The 15,997-nt window shown below is 39.2% G+C and overlaps 1 pseudogene; it reads left to right on the forward strand.

Moving 5' to 3' along the window:
• Positions 1-2,099: 2,099 nt before the first annotated feature.
• On the forward strand, positions 2,100-3,028 carry LOC142441401 (deoxyribonuclease TATDN1-like; annotated as a pseudogene).
• The last annotated feature ends 12,969 nt before the right edge of the window (positions 3,029-15,997 follow it).

Consider the following 15,997-nt stretch of genomic DNA (forward strand, 5'->3'; position numbering starts at 1 on the left):
GATAAGAAGCACATATTACTGAAGGCTCTTTCTGTCTCTGACTAATTAGAATGAATCTTTTACCTCAAATGGAATATTATGGCCACCTCTTTAATTGCTATTTTCTCATTTACATTACACTCTTCACCCTAAAATATCTTATTTTTACTATGAATCTAAAATGGCCTTTTAAAATCACTAGTTTTATTCTCCTTTATAATTCTCAGGTTAGACTCTTTTAATGAATTTTCAATGAATATATAATGAAAAAAAGAAAATTCTTAATATTGCCTGCTGGATCTTGTTCTCAGGAAATCTTTTCTCTGTGGAGAAAAATCTTGTATTTTCAGCATTCTCTTGTTTTCTTTTCTTTTCTTTTTAGATCATTTTATTGGGGGACTCCTACAACTCTTGTTACAATCCATGCATTAAGTGTATCCAACATATTAGTATATATATTCCATCTTTGTTTTCTAGACATTTACTTTCCATTAAACCCTTGGGATCAGCTCCTCTTCCTCCCCCCCACCCCAACCCTCATGGCACCTTGATAGATTATAGATTGTTGATTAGTTTCAAATCTCACATCGATTACTGTCTCCCTTCCCCTCTAGTTTCTGTTGTTATTCCCCCTGGGTGGGAGTGAGTGATTATGTGCCATTCATTGCAATTGATCTCTTCCTTCTCCGTACCCTTTTAGGAGGCAAAAGGAAACAGGTAATTTCTAGGAAGCAATCATATAAATAGTGATATTAACAGAAGTGTGCACTTATGTAAACACATTAATCCATAAAAGTATTAACCTATGTACATATATCTATAAGGTAATGCACTGAGGCTGCAGACATGCCTTGGGCCTTGGCTCATACCTTCCCTCAATACAGAACACTTTGTTCTAACAAATTGGCATTTTGTAATGCTCACCAACCACCCCACCACCCCACGTCATCGCTGAAGACGAAATGGGTGCATAAGCAGATGTGGTGGAGACAGAGGATGGTGCCCGACTATTAAAAGATATAGTGTCTTGGGTCTTAAAGGCTTGAATTTAGACAAATGGCCATCCAACAGTGAAGCAACAAGCCCACATGGAAGAAGCACACCAACTGGTGTGATCATGAGGTGTCATCGAGACTGGAAAACAGGCATCAGAGGATTCACAACAAACAATAACCAAGCAAAATAAAGAATTTGTGAGAATGGAGGTTTGGTGACTGAAGCAGAGACTCAAAACCCACCTGTGGCCAATGGAACATCCCCGCACATGGGGACACAGGGAGGGGATGAGTCAATCTGGATACAGGAGAGCACCAATATACCTCCGATTCCTTGAGGTCTCCTCACTCCCCACTATCATGACCCCAGTGTTGCTTCCCACTCTGGACTAGACAGGAGCATTTACATAGGTCTAGGCAAGAGAAAGAACTCACAACACATGGAACCCAGGCGCAGGAATGGGAATGGTGATATCTCTTGCTTTCTTCAAACCAACCACACACTTCTTGTTTTTGTCTTTGCCACATAATTATTTCACGCTACTTTCTTTCGGACTATAATGTGTTTTCTCTCTCTCTCTCCAAACTCCACTCTTATTTTTCCAATTTAATTTATACTCATCCTTCAGTTCATACCTAAATGCAGTAATCATTTACCTAGGAAAATATCTCCAATTTCTTTAGACAGCTCTTATTAGGATGTGCCTCTCAAAAACATGTATTCCTTTTTCATGTATTTACTTTAGTGCAGGTTTATAATTTATTATTATTTAAATCTTGTATAATTTTTGTTTGAGATAATAAATTCTATATGGGTAGTGTCTGTAATTATTTTTGTTCACCATTTCATTCTTTGGCAATACCTGACATGTAAATTCAGAATGGTAAACTCAATTTGCTATATCTCAACATTTGGTACAGAATTTGCTGTTTCTCTAAATTTAAGCTGCTTTATATAAAGACTTAAATTTGGTAGCTACCATCAACATGAGTTTGTCATAAAAAAGTACAAATACCCCAAGCTATGCATAAGAGAGTAGCCCTGGTGGTGCTGCAGATTAAGCAATGGGCTACTAACCCAAAGGCTAGCTAGTCAAGCCGACAAGGTGCTCCACAGACATCGGCATCCATTTGGCAGATCTGATGTTCACAGGGATTCACCAGGAAGGAGAAAAGCATCCTGATACCAGGTTATCGTTGGGAGAGGTACCCAGATTGCGGCGAAAAGGTTTATGATTACTGGTGGGAGCCTGAAACACAGTAAAGCTGCCTTGCATTTGACACAGACAAATGGCATCCTCATATTTCTTTTACCCAAAGCAATGTGAACTAAGTTACTTGGAAGAAGCATTTCCGAGAACTCCTTCAGATACGTTTCTCAGTACAGTTGGATACTATCTGAACCGATGTGATGAATTTGAGAATGACCCTGATGTTTACCTAAAGTAGTTGCTGAATCCTGATGAAAGCAATAAGGGAAATGTTGTTGCCATGGGGGTGTGTGGACCTGATTTTGACTGATTGCAGTTTTCTCTCATAGAGTCACCACTCAACTCTTTAGAAAAACAGTTTGAACTAGCTGAACAAATCCAATTACTGATGTTTGTTCAATGCCCAAACTCACATGCCGAGTTTGGGCATCATGAAAAGAAACCGGTCTCTGTGCATCACTGCGCAGGGCATTCATTTCCTGGTAGCAAGGAAGTGCAATCGCTTTGGCTGACTTGGATCATCACAAAGGGTTCAATGGTCGTTCGCTGAAAGCTGAGGTCAATTTAGGAATTTTGAGGTCAATAACAATTGAAAACACTAATGGGTGAGACTGATGCACCCTGATGGGGTGTCAAAAATACATATGTCGGATCAAAGTACATAAAAAACGTTCTTTCCCACAAAAAAAAAGTGGGAAAAGGAGCACTGCTTGAAAGACAGAAAGGAGTCTTACATTATAATTCACTCACTGGACATCAAGTCAGTAATAAGAGACAAGACCCCCACTGGAGTTAGCCAATATTCGATATAATGTCATTAACATTTTTTTCACTGATATGTAATTAGCATGCTTTCCATTTTTCCATAATGTGTGTAAATTTCTTGGTAAAACTTACTGAAAGCTTCCATAAAGGGCATATATTTTAAAAATATATTTGCTTACTGATAAAGAGGTTCCTTTACTTGTACTTACTGTGAAAAGTATTTGAAGGAAAGATTCTCAGTTAGAAATTGGGGCCTATTGTGGCTTATAACCCATTCTCCATCATAAATAAATGACCTTGAGAATGCAGCTTCTTTATTAACCTAAAGCCTCATCATAGAAAATTCACAGGTCACGCCCACATCTTGGTTTACAATATTGGAAGGGCAAAAGTCACTAGTCGGACTCGCTTGGAAAGCATAAAATGACTAATAGCATCAGCAAGGGACAAAAACTCAAAAGCAAGTGCACTATCCTCTGACAGTGTGACTCATAACTACATGTGGTAACTGTCGCAGGAAAGTCAGTCGATAGTGTTTTAAGGAGAAAAGCAATCCAACCTGACCGTTGGATTGAAAGAAACCCAGGAAGAGGAGGCAATGGGCTATGTTACAGGGAACAGAACCAAGGAACAGGTATCTGTAATGACTGAATGAAGGGAAAGCAGAGCTTTCTATAACAACTGCAGGCAGAGAAACCCAGCAGAGCACTCCCAAGAGAACCCATCAAAAACCAACCTCACAAAGTGAAGGTCTTTTATACCAAGAAAAACAAATGAAAGGGAAATAACATAAAACCCATCACCAAAAAGAACATTTCAAGAACTGCCTTGAAATGCAACCCTGTAAATATTTATGCACTTACAAGTAGAACAGCGTAATTCAAATAAGACTGTTTATTCAAATATACACACTATACACAAATATACACACTATCAACTGAAGAAACGGAAGAGTTCACCAGCTTGCATCTGTGACCGATGCCACATGCCATCAAGCTGCATTGATAATTACTGATGACTGGAATGTGAAAGCTGCAAGGGAAGAGTACTCGGTCTGGCAGAGGGCAAGATGTGTCTGGCCATTTCACGCAGCTCTCTCCCGTGCTTCTCGCTCACTCTCTGCACCTGCACACCCTCACATTGACAAAAGCCTCATCAAGTCCACCTCATTCAAACTTGCCAATCAGGAGGCTACAAGGTGCTCTCCCAACCCTAGCTACCAGTCTCCGCCCCGGGAGTATATCTGTACGCGTCTTCCTTGTGTCTTCGTTGTTTCCGTGCTACTCTTGCCATTCTTTTAGGAGTAGCTCAGCAGATTTCACTTCCCAATTAAGCCTGATCCTTAAAACCAGTATTTTGGCCTTATTTTTCTATCTCGTGGTGCTGAAATCCAGGTGAATGCATCTCCAGCACCACAACCACCTCTTCTTGGATAAATTGGCCTCTGGCCTCCCCTTCTGGCCTTGCAGAAGCATGTTATCTTCAGGGGTCCTTCTGCACTTGCTGTTACAGACACTGCTTTTACACACTGGCTGATTCCGGGTGAGTGGATATTTGGGCTCCCATCCTCAAGGTCTCCACTGTCTCTCTCTACAGACTTTCAGAAATGCCCCTGTCTCAAAATCCTGGTACTGGTTCACTGGACTCTTAGACCCTGGCACTTGGATTGTACTCAGTATGGGGATGCCTTCCTGACCTGCTACCTTCTCATTACTCCTTCCATGGAATCTTGAGTCTGCGGAACTTAATGGGGACGCCCCTTGTGTCCATCCCTCTCCTTTGGAGCTCAAATTTCACTCACTCTCCAACCTTGGGAAGTACCCAATAAAGGCTGCCTGGAAATTCACCTCTGGAAAGCCTTCTTGCTAACCTTACACCTTTAGTTTTTTAACTATACATTAGGCCTAAATGCATAATTTGCTTTTGAGAACAGGTTTGGACTCAATACAAAGTAGATAATGATTTGAAATGGCCAGAAAAAAAGCTCTTTCGATTCTAACATCCTCTGTAGCCTTGATAATTTTTGTCAATGTAATGGCAAGTACCTAGAAGTTCCCTATGTGCTGTTTTTTTTTTCACCTCCAACTCCCACCCTTCTCTGTGGCCAAACTGCCCCACCTCTTAACTCCTGCTGGCTCAGGAGAGGCCTCCACTCCCAGACAATTAATTTTCCTATGATCCATCCGATCATTCCTCTCTGCCCACACCCACTCCTGCTCCTGTGCCACTGCCTCTGTCTGCTCTAACTCTCTCCACTCTTCCTCCTTATAATCGTCCTGCATTCTCATCGCTGGTGCCTTCAGCTCCTTCCACTTACTCTTACCCACAAATTTATGATCCGCCATTTTCTCCTCCATTACCTCCTCCACCTTCTGCATCACAATCTTCCCTCCTCCCAATGCCATCTTCTATGCCATCTCCCCCCTCTCTCTGCTGCCATTTTCTCCACCGCACACCCATTCACCTTCAGCCCTTTCCTGCTTAAACATCTCTTTTCTATATCTGGAAAGTCCACCTCAGCGCCTGCCCCTCTTCTCCCTCTCTGTGAGGTGGCTGGGGCTGAGGGACTTGTTAGAGTACATATCCCTCTTTCTCTTTCTGACTTGTTAGTTCTCAAAACACATCTGGGACCTTATTGCTCTGACCCAGACATTTATATTAAGGAGTTCAGATATCTAACTCTGTCTTACTATCCAGAAGAATGTGTGTACTATATATTTCTATAAACCATTATATCAATAATAAGCAGAAGAAATCAGTATAAACAAAAATAGAATCCTATACGAAACTAAATTCTTAAAATAGTCAAGTTCAATCCATATCTAGTTTATCTAAATCCTTATCTAAACATTGCTATTTATACAAAAATATGGGGTTAGGTCTCTGAGAGCATTAAACCAGATCCAGGCTTTCTGTAAGGCATTTTGACCTTTGATCAGTCATTTTCTTTAAGCATCATGGTTTCTGAGAAATTCAAATGGTGATTTCTTCCACTGAGCTCAACATATGCACTAATCACACGAATTTTCACATTTTAAACAGGAATAACCAAAGACTACAACCAAAAAACATAATCAAAACTTTAACTCCCCATATTCTTTCCAGAAAAGAACCGAGTAAACAATGTGGCTTTATCTGACCTCTGGCTAGATGAAGAAGAAAAACTACCATGAGGGAGAGGTCAAACAAACATCTACTCTCCATCTTATGATTTGTTTCTCCAGCACCCCACTCCCAAGGTTCTCATTAAACAGTTTTATATTTAAAGGATGCCTCCTTTACTATCCGTTTCAAGCTTACCGAGCTCTTGCCCTTATGCATTTAAGAGCTACACCTTGCAAGCCCCTTCGAGTTAATGTATGGCATGCCCTTCCCTTTAGGGAACTTCCCTTCCTCATCACGCTGTTAGAAGACTAAACCTTGTCAAACATCTCAGGACACAAGCAAATATGCACCTACCCTAATCTTATCCCTCTGGAGAGATACGTTTTCCAGTTTCCCAGTACAAGTATTACTAAAATCAAGACCATCCGGTTCCCTAGGGCCAAAAAGGGAAGGGCTATACATGGCCTTTCTAACTCCTCCAAAACAGTAAATCTGTCAGGAAAACCCTCCTGGTATCACCTTTCAATGATCAGCCTCTCTCTCCCAAACCTCAGTCCTCCTCATCTAATCCATCTGACAGGGAGATTAATCAATTCCTACTCCTCCCAGGTATTAGGACCAACAAAGATCAAATTATCTCTTAGACTCATTCATATTCTCAAGGAGGCAGATGCTTACACCTCTGCAGCACCTATATCTGATCTTCCTTGAGTGTGCTTTTGAGGATACCACTTGGTTCCGTCTCTCAACAATACCCCTGAAGCCAACTTGCTGTGGAATGAAGACCTCTGGTTACAGAGTATCTTTATGATATTTTTCTTTGAGGAAATTGAATTTTTTCCGTTCCTTTTAGTCTGCTACATTGACCCACCATATATTCTACCATTAGAGATTCTGCTGTGCTAGCCTATCTCTAGTCTGGTCTCAGGAGACCCTCTTTAACATAGTGTGGCTCATGAGGGTCCTTCTTACTCGATTCTTCTTTGACATTGGTCTAGGTGCTGTTTCTCTAAAAGAATGGAGCCAAAGTCCAAAATTCCTACTTACAATTGTATACTGTACCATTATTTAATGGTTGGGTGTTCACTTATATTTACATTAGCACGTGGACAACAGTATTGCCATAGATCCCTTGGATGCCTGGGACAAAATCAGATTTTTTTACAGCAGCAAGTGTTTCCTGAAGGATGGATAAAACCTGTACAGTTCTATAAGTGCTGGGAAAGCATTAGCAAATTTAGGACAGGCAAAATAATGGAATTATGGGTAGGCACAAAATCAATCATGTTTCCTACAATGCTTGGTCATCATATTTGTTGGTTCTATGAACTACCTCTCCCCCCCAGCGCCGCCCCCCCCCCCCGTACGGTACAAAATGTCCATATAGAACCAGTCCAGTGGTGGACTTTAAAAGCTTAGGGGAAGGTCTGGCACATGAAGAAGCCATTAAATAAATAGGCTACACTGGCATCGAAGGACTCATAGTCTAAACCCTGGCTCCATACAAACCCAAAGGCCTAGCCAGACTCAGGAAAAGAGCACAGCAAGCTGACTCCCAAACACTGATTTCATCTCCAATTAATACCACCCACCCACTTCTTAGCAAAGCAGTACTCACCACACAGTGTTAGTTATGCCTTTCCCTCTGACAAAGAAAATATATAGTACCTCCAATTCCATCTTCATGGGTAATCGCCAACATGACCAAGACAATTAAAGCATCCCCTTCCATCGGACCAGTGGCCACTGAAGTACTTCTCTTTTCCAATTAGGACACTGTCCACCTCCGGGCCCCTAAAGGATTACGACCCCTAGATAATGTCTCCCTGACTCTCGCAGTCAGACCCTCCACTAAGGGTTACATCAGAGAATTTCAAAAAATCAAGAACTTATTTATTGAAAATACCCTTTGTCAACAACATAAACTGCAGCTATATACAGGACCCTCACCAGATGGAATACACAGGAATCAAGCAAATTGATTGCATCTGTAAAAAGAAGATGGACAAATTCAATATAGTAGCCAAAACAAGGCCAATAATCTACCATGGAACAGACAATCAATTGCTTAACTTCTAGTTAAAGTTAAAGCTAAAGAATATTAAAACAGTTCAAGAGAGCCAAAAATGAAACCTTAAGTATAGTCTACCAGAATTTGGATAACATCTAAAAATAGATTTGATGCATTGAATACCACTGACAGAAGACCTGAAAAGCTGTAAAATGACTTCAAAACCATCATACACAAAGAAAGCAAAAGATCATCAAAAACACAGGAAAGATAGAAAATAGTGAAGTGGATGTCAGAAGAGATTCTGAAGCTTACTTTAAAACAGCAGCAACATTTTATTGACATATAATCCACATATCAGATAACTCAATGGTTTACATACATACAAGTCAGTGGTTCAATCATTGTCACAATCAGTCTTGAAACAATTTCATTATCTTATATCCATTATCATTAATCTTCCCCATCCTATCCAACTTCCTCTGTAGTAACCTCACTGAACCACTAATTCAGTTGCTCTCTCTACAGGTCTACTAATACTAGGTTTCAATTAAAAAGGCATACAATAATAAGAAAAACAATGGCAATGAAATAAGACCCAGAAAGAAAATGTCATTCCAAAATATAGTGATACAAAGTCATAAAAACTAGTCCAAATTTAAAATGGTTCTAAAAGGAAAGCAAAGTGTAAGATGCAGATACAAGCTCTATCTGCAGTGATTCACTTTCCAATTCACCTTATATGTGAACAAGATTGTTCACAATCTTGTTCAATGATCTGAGGCAATTCAGTGGAGACTTAATCCACTTGGGGACTCTGTAAATGGATTTTGATCTTTCATTGTCTTCGTTAGCCTTCTGAAAACCTGGTGCTAAGAATTTACACTCGAATCACATTCCCTCCTCTGAAAGTCTTTGGATCATGCATACTGGGGAGCTTCTGCCTTGTGAGTTTAATTGTCACCTCATTTAGATCGTCTCTTGTGTAAGTAAGACAAGACCCCAGATACTATTCTTCTTGATAGCCTTACACCATCTGGTTTCTCGAATACATATACTCAGTTATCACCTCCTGAGGGCAAGTATCAAGTAAAGCCACATCATAAGAATGAATTGTTCTTAGATTAGGCTTTATGAAACTTAATCTCAAACATAGACAAGCTAAAGCGAAAGGAAACATGATAAAGCAAAAGAGCTAAAGAGAATGCAACAAAAAGTGGCTTGGAAAGATACAGAAAAACTTAATGAACTGTACAAATATCTAGAATTTGAAAATTGAATGAGAAGAACATATTTGGCTATTACTAAGGTAATGTTCAGAGGAAAATAATACTTGGCATTATTTTCTGAAACTAAAATTTTATGTTGTTGCTGTTAGGAGTCATTGAGTCTGATCCAACCCATTGGGAGCCTATGCTCAGCAGAAGAAAACCTTGCCTGGTCCTGTGCCGTCTTCCCAATTCTTCCTTTGCCTGAGCCCGTTGATGAAGTCACTGGTCACGCCATCTCATTTTCAGTATTCCTTTTTGATTAGAGTCTGTCTCAATTTGAAAACAAAACAAACACCTATTATTTAGAGCAAATAAGATTCCTTCCTTAATATTCAATTTTTTCTGTATTTTTGTTTTTTAATTACACAATTGTAATGTTTGTATGTATACCCTTAATATAATCATTGTTCTTAATATCATTAAATGCTGGACCCATTATCTAATTTAACCTCTGAATGATATGAGTTTGACTCATAATGAATTTAAAAAGGAAGTTCATGGAGTTAAATGTTAAATTAGTTTTGGGAACAGCATTTCATAAATAAGTAGGGAATCATATAAACTTCATATGATGTATTTTTCTCAAAAAAAGGGTAAACATATTTTCTTCAATGAAAATAGAGACATGGCATTTTCATGTTACTTTCAGTCACAGAAATGGAATGTCATTATTTTCTTGACATACTTATTACACCTTAATTAATCACCTAAAAGATAAGCACTATGATTTCTTATGTATTTGAATAAAAATAAACTGTTAAGTGATTTTTATCATGCAAAAGTTTTATAAAAAGGCAGTCCATGAAAAAAAATAAATCAAGAACAAACTTTGAAAACTGCAACATGGTCCGTTTCGGTATGATAACGTGAGAACAGATTTTCAGTGGGAAGGAACAACCTGGAATGTTACAGTGCCAAAGATACCTAATAGTCACAAACAGTGCATTAGACATTGGATGTAACATGAAAAGTAAAAATATTGAATTGATTCTCTATTCACATTTATTTTAAAGTATGTGCATTTTTAAGTTCAACGACATTAAATTATAGCTTTAAGAGACTTAAGTCACACATTTCTTCTATATACACTGGCAATTATACAGATCATTGACCCAAATCAGATCCTTATACAAGTGAAGAAAAACTAACACAAAACTTAAGAACAACTCTGTTATTTTAAAGCATATTGAAATATTTTTTCATTCCAGAATTAAGAACTGCATTTATTAGCTGCAGTAAAATTTAAATCACTCAGTTAACTTTAAACATATTCCAAAACATGTATTCGTAACACCTTATGTGAAAATGTCTAAAGGAATTATATCTGACACAGGTTTGTGACCAATTTTAAATGTGGATTACCTAGTTAGAGAAATATTGTTATTATAAATTAAAAATATTAACAACAGCTCAAAGTTTCAGGAAGTTTGACAAAAAGATAGAAATGAAATACATAATGTACTTATACAGTTAATTTGCTTTTCAATGGGTAAGAACAATAATAGTAAAAACAGTGAAAATAAAAGTGCCTACAGTAGATAAAAGAACAAAATGGCTGACAGGTATTGGTGACACAGAGCCTTAATAAAAACAAATGTTTCTCTATTCAAATCCCCTTTCTTCGACTTCTCTTTTTAAAAAATGCTAATATATCGTATATAACTTATGCAATGTAATTTCAGTTATACTTTTAATAAGTTTTATAAGAGTCTATCGATTATTTTGACATTAGAATGTAAGTAAAATGTGAGTGTCACTGATGTCACACCCACGGATTAGAGTTTATGATACCTTTAATGAAAACATCTACCAGAGATTAACACTATTCTATAAGTGATATAAGTATGTATCATTTGTATGGAAGTGTTTAGTTTTCAGTCAGTTTGTCATAGAATATCTTAATACTCATAATCTCTAGCAGGTATATATCACTGATTTAATATATGTGTTGGCTATATTAACTTCATTGGGGGTTTTGGGTGGTAAAATATATTTCTGATGATAAATATGATAATGAATATATTTTACAAACCACTAGTATGTTAGGACTTGCAAAACACTTTCAAAATATGTTCAAGCTTACTGTAACAATAGCCTTTTTACATCCAAAAGAAAATTAATGTCACATGAAATTAAGAATTGGTTATAATATTTATTTATTTTGTCTCTACAGGAACCCCCTAGTTAAGGAATACAAAGCAAAAAAGACAAACTTTCTTGTTAGAAACTGAAACAAAATTTCTTGTAATGCTGACTTGTAAGACTGCCATTGCAGTAGAAAACAAGCTCCTTATAAAGGTATTACTTTCTGGTCTTCAGTGTCTTATAGATTAGTCACATTTGAGAATCAATTTAGACAATTTAATTTTACAATTTTGTTTCTCTAGAACTATCCTTGGTAACAAACGTCCGCATAGATTCTCTACAGCAACAAATCTACTGAATCCAGTGCATGCATATGAGAGAGATTTAGTTCAAGGAAACCACTCACATCGTTTTAAAATTGGAACTCATTGCCTTAGATTCTGACTCACAGCAACACGATAGGTTGGAGAGTAACATGCTTGTATATAGGTTGTATTCAGGTTGGTAAGTCCCAGCTATCTGGGTATCATGCCAGGTGGAGGCTTCTCCTGACTCATCAGCTGCAGGCACTGGTAAACCAAAGTAGGTCAGATGGCAGGTGGTTGGCTAATGTGCTGAAGAAACTAATGAACCCAAGATTGACAGGTATGATGACTCACTGTCTGCAGGGACTAACACATTTCAGGATCACCAAGCAATATGATAGGCTATGGACTCAGGTCACAACAGCTAGATGTCAGATCTGGAGAGGGAATGCAGAATTCAGAGAGATCACATGGCTAGAGAGAGTTGCCTGAATGTCCGTGTATATTTGATTCAGGTCCCAACTGCTAGGAAGGTCAGTTTCAACTGATTGGCTGCCATGCCCGATCTCATCTTGGAGGCAACTACATCGTATCATATCTCATCATGAGGCCTGGCTGCATCATGATTTTTATACCACTGAGAATCTTAGTCTAATCACGCTACATGTTAATAAACCTCATTGCTGCTGAGTTTATTCCAGCTCATAGAGTCCCTATAGGACAGGCAAAACTAGCCCTGTGGTTTCCATGGCTGTACCTCTTGCAGCAGTTCTTAACCTGTAGGTTGTAGCCCCTTTGGGGATCAAATGAGTCATTCGCAGGGACCACCAATTCATAACAGTAACAAAATTACAGTTATGAAGTAACAATTAAAATGATCTTCATAGTCTGGGGGCCACCACAACATAAGGAACTGTATTGAAGGGTCACGGATTAGGAAGGTTGAGAACCCCTGCTTTACGGAGAACTGGTAGCATAGTGGTTATGAACTGGGCTGTAACCTGAAAAGTTCTGTGCCAGAAGGAGATGGAGATTCTACTCCCCTAAGAGTCTCTGAAACCCATTGGGGGAAGGTCTACCCTGTCCTTCAGTGATGCCATGAATCAGACTCAACTGCATGACAGTGCTCTTTAAAAATGTTTAAAAACTTTTTACAGGGGTAAAAATCCTCATCTGTATACAGCTGAGGAGAGGGCTTGACTTGCTGACTTGCTGATGCTGTGGTTAGCCGGCAAAACCCTCTTTGCCAATAGGGCACATCCTTAATTAAAACAATCATATTTGCTGTGGATGATCCATTTCCTTATTGCCTTTAACGATCCTCACTTTCCATTGCTGTCAGTGTTAAGACTCTGATAAAGTATGTTTAAATGTGGAATCAAATTGTCAGCTACAACAGATGTGGTTGTTGTTGCTATATGCTGAAAATTGGCTCTTGCACATGTAAACACTACGTACAACAGAACAACAGACTGTCCAGTCTTGAATCGTCGCATTGGCTATTTTGAGCCCATCATTGCAGACATCTCATTGAAGATCTTCCTGTTTTTGGTTGACCTCCTAGAATACCAAGCAGGATGCCCTTTTCCAATGACTGGTTTCGGTCACATGTTCAAAGCAAGTGACATAAACTCTCACCATCTTCAAGGGACATTCTTGTGGTAATTTTATCCAGATGTACTTCCTTGTTGTGCTAACAATTGTGATATTTTGAACATTTCTTGCTGATAGTATAATTTAAATACATCAATTCTTCTCAGGTATTGATTTTTATTTTCAGGATTCCACATGCATAAGAGGCAACTAAAAAGCTTCCATAGCTTAGTCCTCAAAGTGCCATTGTTGCTATTGGACACTATAAAGAGGTGTTATGAAGCAGATTTGTCTAATGCAATGCACCGTTTGATTTCAAGGCTTTGCCTTTTCCATAACTGATTGAAGATCCAAGTAAAATGAAATCCTTAACAATTTGAGTCTTTTCCCCATTTATTATGATAGTATCTAGTGGTTTAGTTGTGAGAATTTTTGTTTTCTTTACACTGAGCTCTTATTCATACTGAAGCCTGCACACTCTCATCTCAGCTAGCACATTTATATGTCATCTGCATATTGCTGGTTATTAATGAGCTTTCCTCCAATCCTCTTGCAGCATTCTTCTTCATGTAGTGCAGCTTCTTGGATTAATTGTTCATCATACAGATTGAGTAATTATGGTGAAAGTACATAATCCTTATATGTACTTTTCCTGATCTACAACTGTGGCAGTTACACAACCTCTTGTCAGTTTGTTAAGGGGTGGAGTCTAGTCTGTCAATCAGGTCACAGCTTGATGACATCATTTGGAGGTGTGTAGGAGCTAACTGGAGGCCAGATACAAACAGATTCTCTGCTTGTCTTCCTACTGACAAGCCACATGGAGACCCCTGAGCCCTGGCTAAGGTGCTTCCACTGCCACTGCATCCACAAGACTTTCTACCCGCTGGCCTGTGATCTTCCTGCATTTGGAGTCATTGCATGTGTTGAATGAGGCTGAAGAGGAAATTACAGACTGATATAGGATATAAGAGTTAATATTGACCTTATAGACTCGATTGGGACTGGGCTAGGATTTTTTCTTAATATACAATTACACTTTTATATAAAGTTCTCTCTTACACACATATGAGTCTCCCTGGAATTGTATCTCTAATCCTTCCGGACCAACACAAAAGCCATTTAGCATCCCCTTACTCTCTTTCAGCAAGTGCTTCATGGGTATTCTCCTGGAACAGCTGCTGCAGGCTATTCAAGAGCATAAGTAAATATTCTGAGATTCTCATTCTTCACAACGATATGTGAAAATTACAGGATGTGACCTCAAGACTAATTTATAAAAGTTGCTGTAAGGAACAGATATGTATGGTCTCATATTTATTTTAAGGCTAAAATTCCAAATTAGAGGACCAAATATCTGGAAGTCTCTGCCCTTCTTTAGAGCCACAGATGCTGCTTAGAGAACTGTAGTGATCTTCGGTGTTTCGCGGGGTCTGTCTTCCTGGTGTGTATCTATTTTTCTGTGTTTTTCTTTCCATAACGCAGGAGTGATTGGGTTTCGGATATACCTATGTTACCATTACCCGATTAGCACAGCAAAAGAAAGGCCAAATTTTCAAATAGGTCCATGTTGACAGGGACAGCAACCAGAACGTCAGTACTTTTGTAGGATTTTATGTTTTTTATGGGAGGGGGGTAAGGGTGTGCTCTAGTGCTACTAATACTCCAAGTGGAGACTTTTCTAAACACACATGTACTCGAATGCAGCGGTTCTTCACCTTCCTCATGCCACACCCTTTAATACTGTTCCTTAGGTTTTGGTGACCCCCAAAACCATAAAATTATTTTCGTTGCTACTTCATCACTGTAATTTTGTTACGGGTATGAATCTGGTGACCCCCGTGAAAAGGTCGTTTGACTCCCAAAGGGGTCGTGCCCCACAGGTTGAGACCCGTGGCTCTAATGGTTTAGGACGCTGTTGTTGTTAGGTGCCCTGCATTCAGTTCCAACTCCTAGCAACCTTAAGCATAACAGAAACACTTCCTGCGCCTGTGCCATCCGCACAATTGCTGTTATACTTGAGCCCGTGGTTGCATCTACTGGGTGAATCTATCTTGTCAAGAGCCTCCCTCTTTCTAAATTGGCATCACTTTACCAAGCATGGTACCCATCACTTTACCAAGCATGGTACCCTTTTTCAGAGACTGATCCCCCCTGATATGTCATCCTCGTTTCTAAAGACCTGTGTTAGTCCAGATAGACTAGAGAAACAAATCCATGGGCACACATATGTGTATAAGTGTAGGGAACTGCATGTCCCTCAGCGCTGGATCAAAAGCCATATACAACTTTCATGTATTTACTCTCAGTTTTCTGTCATATAAATTGTGCCTAGTGGTCCTCCTGCCCTTGTTCCCCCTGTGGTCATTAGTTACTTGACTAGGATTGGTGCTCAATTGCTAGCAGCCACTATGCTCATTGGACAACACACACCTGGCAGCACTTCCGCCAGGCACCCGGTATGCCTCATTAGCATGCGGACCTATTTGAGCACAATCACCCACCATTTGGTAGGTGCACGACTATTGGCTACCCCAGCTATACCTTATTTCCATATGATGTAATGGTGCCCGCCCTTCACTGGCTATTTAAGCCTCTGCTCTCAGCTCAATAAATGAGACTAGATCAGACACCTGTCTTGTCTCCATTTTCTGCGTCTCTTGCCCATCTTCATTCC

The sequence above is a fragment of the Tenrec ecaudatus genome, chromosome 2 (genome assembly GCF_050624435.1).
Source record: "Tenrec ecaudatus isolate mTenEca1 chromosome 2, mTenEca1.hap1, whole genome shotgun sequence".
Taxonomy (NCBI): domain Eukaryota; kingdom Metazoa; phylum Chordata; class Mammalia; order Afrosoricida; family Tenrecidae; genus Tenrec; species Tenrec ecaudatus.